Genomic DNA, 8,158 nt, shown 5'->3' with positions numbered 1-8,158 from the left:
GTAAAGAACGAGAAAAAAAAAAACATTTACATATTTATCCACAACATTTAACAATCACATAGGTAATTTGTAAGGTATGTTTAAATTAGGTAGGTGTAGAACTTATACCGTTTTTGTTGTGCAGGTAGAAGTGAAAACAACAACAATGTACCTCACTGGATTGTATGTAACAACGATCGTTATCAATGACATCTTTCTGGTAGTGTATGAATCCCGCGCTGATAAAGTTCCCAGGTTTGTAGTAAAAAAAAAAAAAAAAAAAATGTAAGCTAATTTTTACATCCTTCTTATCATCCAACCATCAAAAGCCTTCCAACTAAAGTTCACTATCCTGACGTGTCATGACGGTCATATGCGATATAGTGTAATTATGTTTGATGATGACTCCTTGATTAACAATACCTGATCACAGTGCTCCTTGTAGTCTATCCAGCTGTTGACTGTAGAAGACAGTAGAGAACATTAATGGTTCAGTAAGTTTCCAGGACCTAGTGATTATTTCTGTCACATCCCACATAAATTTAACAGTATCTTGAGATGAAGTTCTAGTTTGGATGTTGATGGAGGCGGTTCCGGACCATGGCACAGTCCTTCGACGCTTCACGTACCGATACATACTCCAGTTTTCCTCTGCCGTGACCATGCGTGCCGAAAAGTGGGACAATTTTTGTACCAGGATAGCAGAAAACACATGTACTGGCTCGCATCTTTCGTTGATTTACACTTAACTGAAGTGGAATTCAAATATTGACCTTTATGTAGAACCTAGTCATAGGATCCTTCTTCCGAAAAGGTTTTCGATAAATAATTCACCTACAGTTGGATTCGGACTGCTTGTTGTGGCTTAGTCAAGATCCTCTATAGGAAACACTGAAGACGTCCAGATTGTTGGTTATTTTGACAGCTTCTGTCTCCGCCCCTAAATTTTCGAAATCATCGATGTCATATGCTACAGTCAACTGCATCTTCGGCAAACTTTGGGGCTGGCTTTAGCTGCAGTACTCCCCTTATCGCGCTGGCTCAGTGGTAGAGCGTTCACCTCAGGTGCTTGGGGTCCCTGGTTCGATCCCAGCTCGCGCCGTGTGGACTTTGTGGTGGACAAACACCGTGTGCGTGGGTTTTCTCGCGGTTCTCCCGTTTCCTCCCACTTTCTTCATTTCATTCATTTCTCATCATCACCGTCTCCTGTAGCTAACCGGCATAATCGTGGGACATAAAACTTAAAAGATTTCATTTCCTCCATTTCCCTGTAGAATGCAAGGGACGATCGTGAGGTGTGTGATGAGGCCTTGTCCATGTGAATACGCACCAGATTGGTGTCATTTCCGTACATTGTTGGAATCTCATGTTCATAGATCGGCCACATGATCTGCTCCTGAAAATACTGCGAATTTATTTTGCAGTTCTTCGCCACCCTACGAATCTTCAGTTTACCTCGGTAACAGTAGCGACCATGAACCCTTTTGGGAAGGATTCTTTACAGACACGGACCCACCTTCTGAAGTTCTTGGCGCCTTTCTCTCGGTACATAATGGCTCTCGGTTTGCCGCAGTCGGAAAGGTAAATCCATGCTTCATCGAGCGTCACGACGTACATCCACATTTGTTTTGCCAGATGCCGTTCGTACATCTTCCTGGCGTTACAGTTTCGTTCCTTTTGGTGGGGCATCCGTGAGAAGATTGCCACGAGCTTTCATGACTTTCTCCAGCTTGAGTTGATGGGGTAACGTCCGGCTCACAGTCCCCAAAGACACGTCAAGACGATCAGCCATACACCTTTGTCTTGGCGGATTTTCTTGCATTGCCATGTTGCGAAGTTTCCTCTGCATGGTGGAGGTGGCCTTGGTGCATTCCCGCTTCCTAGGCAACTTCGTTGGTGATCCAGATGGTGGAGCTTCGTTGCCCTTGTACTTTTTAATAACATTTTTATTCCACTTAAACTGATTTTGCAACTATTCTTCTTGCACTGTTTTCTAATGACAGGAACACTAAAGTGGGCGTCATAAAGAGCCGCAACATAGCCTTCCCAAAACCGGCTTAGTGTGGGCGGTTTTGGTCACAGCGGAGACCCACACACTTGAAAGCAAATTTAACACAACGCTCACAACAATGGTCCTGTTTAGTGCGTTATTGTCGTCGGCGCGGAAAATCAACTCCGTTCCAAGGAAGCCAGTGCACAACACTGCAGGACGCCACGAGCCAGGTCGGGTGAGTCCATTCTGACCGGGAGGGGGAAGGAACTAAATCGGCCAAACATAGGCTGAACAACCTCTGTAAAACTACCAACAGAGAAGTAGAGGCAACATCATAACTCAAATAGACCACAATGATTAACCATTTCTATAATACAATTTGTTTCTTGTTCACTGCCAATTCGAGTTTTCTGAAAGCATCACCTTGCCCAGTTAGCTTCATTGAAGCCAAACTAAGGAGCAATTTATGAAAAAATTAAGATAAAAGCATGATTATTTGAAAAATGTTGTTTTCCCTGGTAACGTGTGATTCACCTTATCCATGGATCGAAAGATTCTCCGGGGTGACCAAAGTCAATATCAGGACAAATTGTATTAAACTTTGTAAAATTGCCTTTAAAGGAGACAAAACTTGCAGAGAAGTCGGGACTTCGGGGGTTTTAAGCTCGGGAACGCACCCCGAGTACGTCCCTGGCGAGTTGCATTTTTCTTTTTAAGAAGAGAACCGTCTCGGGACCTATCCCAATATTTCTGTAAAGGCCCCATATATCCCATGGGATCTACATGTCTACAATTATGTTGATACTTTTGTAAAATGTCGTCCGTTGATCTTGGCGAGTTTTTCCCAATAGAATAAACCGATGGGACCCCAAGGAAAGATTTTCTTAAAACGATCCAGTAAATTTATTTGTATTTTTTGTAATTTCGTTTTTATTTGCGGCTCTTACAGAATGTTTAGTGTAAGTCTCATGGGATTTACGTGACACTTAACTGATTTAAAACTTATTTTCAGTATAACTTCTTAATACAATGCATTCTCTGTATGTATTTTGGATTGTTAATAAATTCCAACATTGTGTTTACAGATAACCGGAGATACCAGCATGTTAATATTCTTTTTCTCTCATAAAGTAATTATATACATTGTCTGCAGAATATGAATAGTTTTATTTAAGCATGATTTACATATATATAAAGTAAATAAAGAAAAATATAACCCGAGTTTGACAAACTGCAAGTTTTACTCACAGCCTGTCTACCTGAACTATCAACAGTACGATATTATTCACCGAAAAAAAAAAAAAAAAAAAAAACAAAAAACAACAAGCGTGTAAATGAAGTGATGAACCGTAGATCGAAAGTTCGAATCCATTCTAAGGACTCTAATTTCTTTTTTCCTGAAGTGAAATTCTGAAATGAGGAAAAAGACACTCATGATTGGTTCTAAAGATTCATACAGGTAAAAAAAAATCATAATTTTGTAATTTACACCAAAAAACATATGCTTCATATCAAAAGAATCGTCTGCCTTAGAGGCCAACTATTTGGTTACCAGTCTCTCTCGGTATAAGGTCAGTCTAAAGCCTTCAAATGACGATGTCAGAAAAAGTAGTTCACTCGCAGAGGGCGTAGTTTTCAGTTTTTATGAAACTTTCGAAAATAGATGGCAATATTGTCATACTTAAGTTGGAAGACTGAACAAGCTCTTTGAATTAGAAGTTTATCTTGCATTCTCTTTACTTTGCAAAGAAGGGTGTGGGGTGTGTCTTGTCTGTGACCTTCGTAGGTATTTTCTTTCTCGATACTTTTTCATCCCACTAAGTAATCCGATACCACTGACTACAGCCCAGTAGTATGTAACTTGTGGCCCATTTCATTTCAAATCGTACACGTTTTAGCCAAATGTGTACCATGACCATTTTGAAGTTGTATGAAAAAAATATAGATTAAAGACGGACATGACCAGAATACAGAAACAAAATAGTTTTGGTCTCTCATGATATGTAACAGTGTTACAACCTCTTAAAAACAGATAGTTACTTTTGCAGCAAAGTGAGGAATTGAAGGTATTATTAAGAAAGAACAAAAAGTGCTAGAGACCAGTTTTGTTGTTTATTTTATACTATGTTTTCAACTCTTCCAAACCATATCAAGCAGAGACATGAGGTGTAACATAAACTGTAACGAAATTGTTGAACTTGGAAAAACTTCTTTGTGCACATATTTCAGATATTCCCTGTGCCTAAATGAGAACAGATAAGATTTGTTTTATGCTAGGAATAAATACTATGGAAAAGTGACATTACACTAAAAGTATTATTTCCTACCTATCTGTACATCACAATTGAGAATTTAGCATGAAAAAAGAAAATTTCAAAATTGGACTATTTTCAAAAATTAATATCTCACAAACCCTAACTTGAATTTTTATAAAAGTTACACAAAGCATACACACGACCTTGTTCTCCAATCCTGTGAAGACAGACTTGGTATTATTTTCCTTCGAAGAGAGAGATGAATTTTTATATTAACCCTGCAATACGCGCGTGGATTTCTGTGACATGGATAGTCGCGCGGGCTACCACCGTACCCCATTTGTTTTATTTTATTATATTGGCTAACTTTGTTAATATTTCTATCTTGTAGAGAATATTATTTATAAACTGTTTTAAGGTTTTTATACACAATTTGAGAAATATCTTTATTTTGAAAGCTATGTATATGCAAAGAAGACCAACGCCATTCATTTTCCAAAAGTAATACACAAATAAGACTGAGAAAGTTATTTGTATTTAGCAACAAATGTACCAATCTCTAGCATTTTAAAACTTTCCTTTTACCATAAACATATATGTCAGAATTCTTTTAAAATGTGTATAATTTTATATATATATATAAAAAAAATAAATCAACAAAGCTTACAAATAAACGTATTATCCACAATACATATACTGTTCCAGCGATATATTTTTTTATGATTTCTCGCTATCAGAGTTTGATTACAATTTTGCATAATTATACAGCTATGCTATTTACACTAATATGTTTGTCTTTTTCTGTTTTCTTCATGTTCTGCAGACAAGTGATGAGTGGCCAATGCACACTTTCCTTCAAGGATTGGCCACTCATCAAAAGTATCAAAATGCCAATAAAGGCACGTATTTCAGCCTAGTCTGTAAATTTTGGATGAGGGACACGCACAAATCTCTTTCTAACACTATCAATGTATAAATATTGGTACAATTAAATATAACTCTCAAAATGTTTGCATCTAAAAGCAGTTTTAGACATTCAAATTGCGACAAGTTCCTGGAAAACGAAGCATAACACTATGAGCACGAGTGCGAATATTACGAGTAAGAGAGTCTTTTCTTATTTGAAACTGTCTGTTGATATATAATAAATTACTTTACAACTGTGTTTACTATCAGTATCATCAACAGGTGTCAGTGATCCCTGCCGCATTTCTTGTCACAATTCTCATTCACATCTGAATTTTCACTAACTATTTCTGCGTCCGAAAAATGCACTTCTTCGTTCTCAAAATGTTCTTCACTATCACTATCGCAATCTAGAAAACATTCTTGATCAGAACTGTCAATCTGCAAACTCATTGACCATCTGATCAGCACTCAAACTATGATGAAAAAACTTTCGACGTTTTGGAACATTCATGATAGCAGTAGTCGCGGATGTAGCCCATGAAACTTTCAAGCAGAATAACAATGAGGTCCTTTCGATTTTACGTTCGACCAGACGCTAAACGCGCAGAATTATAGTTGGTAGAAAGGTACACAGCCACCCTTTGTGCTAATATTTCAAACTACTTTGCGGCAAGGAAAACAAAAACACTGGGCTACGATAGCAGCCCATGCGCGTATCGCAGGGTTAAACCTTACACAATAATAGTAAAGTAGTGAACAAAGTGTGGGATTGGCAACACTGCTTTTGATTTAAATTCCACATCCAAGGTGTTATATCACCATAATAACAATGTAAGTTAATATATATTGACTAAGAGCAGGTTCAGTAATTACTAAGTCTTATCTTATGTAAGCACTCACCAGTGTGTCACAGTTGTGCAAAAACGTCTTCTGTAAGCTTTACTTGGGTTGCTAAAAATTTGTGAAGACGAGCAGAGCGTCCAGTGGGAATAGGGGAATCAATCTTGAGCAGTACACTTCTTATGGGAAATGTACAGACATTTTGCACTGAAAGCCATTTGAAACCAGTTGCAGTACCATGTGGAGCCATGAGAGAGATCTAAACATCTTCCAATTTGAGTAATACGGGCGTTATTTGCCCCTTCCACCAGCAGGGGCGTAAATTAGCACCCCCGTAACCCTCACCGTGCGGGGGAACGCTCGAGCTCCAGGGGCCCAAAATATACCAGGTTATCATAAAATAAGTATCGCTGTTCAGAGATTTCTGGAGACGTAATCACTTGGCAGAATGCTACCAAACCTGGTAGCAATACATTTGGAAACACGCAGAAGCGATTGGTGTAGAAAACAAGATTAGTTCCAATTTTCGCCACCAGAGGTAATTGTGGCGCTGTACAACAAGTAAGTGCAGCGTGGAAGAAAAATGACACTAGTGATGTTAAATGATAAGAAAGGCTATAATTACCCTTTCTCTAGGTGTCGTGGCATTGATTACTAATGTTATTAATACCCCGTGGTCATTGGCGGATTTATGGGAAGAGGCCTCGAACTAAAGCATCTCTTTAAGGCATAAAAGCGACCTTAATATGTCACAAGTTAGGTTAACCACTACTCAAAAGAGTTATAAGTATACAGGTATGAAATTATTTAATGTATTACCACAAAATGTACGCACAATGCCTCACGACAACTTCAAAAACTTTTGTAAATCCTTCCTTATAAGCAATTCTGTATATAGTATCTCTGAATTTGAAAAAATCTGTTATCAAGAGTTGAAAGCAAGAACAATGATACATAGATAAAACTTGCCTGGTAGTGTGATAAAACTTGTATATATATATATATATATATATATATATATATATATATATATATATATATATATATATATATATATATATATATATATATATATGTTTGACAATGTCTATTGCAACAAATGTTGTTTAATGACAATAAAGCTTATCTTTATCTTATCTTTAAAATTCTTGGATATCTTACAAAATCGAAGATAATGTTAGTCTTTCCTGTGGTCCTTAAAATGCAAGCTCCCTCCAAAATTCCAGGAAGAGACTAGTGTCAAATTTCGCTTCCACAGGCTATTGTGTTTCTCTTCAGTGTTAAGTACGGTAAGTAGGGTATGGAAGACAAATTATATTCAATGAAAGAAAGGCCGAAATTATCCCCCGTGCAATGCGTGGCGTTGATTTGTACTCCAATTAATAACCTCGTGGTGTAGCGATGTGTTATGAATGATGATGATGTGGAGGTCCTTGAGGATGGAAAATGCATGGTGACTAGTACCGTATGAAATGATGATGGCGTTCTGAGGACGGGACCTACAGGGTAACGTGGGATCTGACTTGGTGTTGTCTTCACCGGAACTCGAACTCGGGAACCTTTGAACATTACGGAAAGAGTGTGGGAATAAAAAAATGAAGTAAACATCGGATCACCATCAATTCACTTATTGCACATAGTGGCCCTCAAACCCGTGTCACTGAAACACATGCAGGCGTGAGTAAGCGCCTGGAGAGGTAATTACAGTCATTCTTATCATTTAGCATCACTAGTGTCGTTTTTCTTCTACGCTGCACTTACATGGCGTTGTTCAGTGCAAGGCTGTTATAAAATAGAGGATCTGCCCATACAACTAAATCGTGAAACCATACGTCACAGCTTCGCCACACCTACTCTGCCCACTCCGCGCCACTAAGATCGCAATGTTTCGAGCCAACAATCATGGCGGAAACGAGAGTAGCTAATCAGACGATGCTCAATTGTTTTTCGGCTTCATTGAGTTCATATGATGAAGATACGTATGGGCAGATCCTCTATTTTATAACATCCTTGGTTCACTGCTACAATTACCTCTGGTGGCGAAAATTTGAACTAATTTTGTTTTCTACACCAATCGTTTCTGCATGTTCCCAGATATGCTTTTACTAAGCATTCTGTCAAGTGGTTATACTCTCCTGGGATCTCTGAACAGCGATACTTATTTTATGATAACCTGGTATGT

Source organism: Thermobia domestica, chromosome 7 (genome assembly GCF_964235325.1).
Source record: "Thermobia domestica chromosome 7, izTheDome1.hap1.1, whole genome shotgun sequence".
In the NCBI taxonomy this organism is placed as follows: domain Eukaryota; kingdom Metazoa; phylum Arthropoda; class Insecta; order Zygentoma; family Lepismatidae; genus Thermobia; species Thermobia domestica.
The sequence above is the reverse complement of the archived record's forward strand: the minus strand, read 5'-3'. Positions refer to the sequence as shown.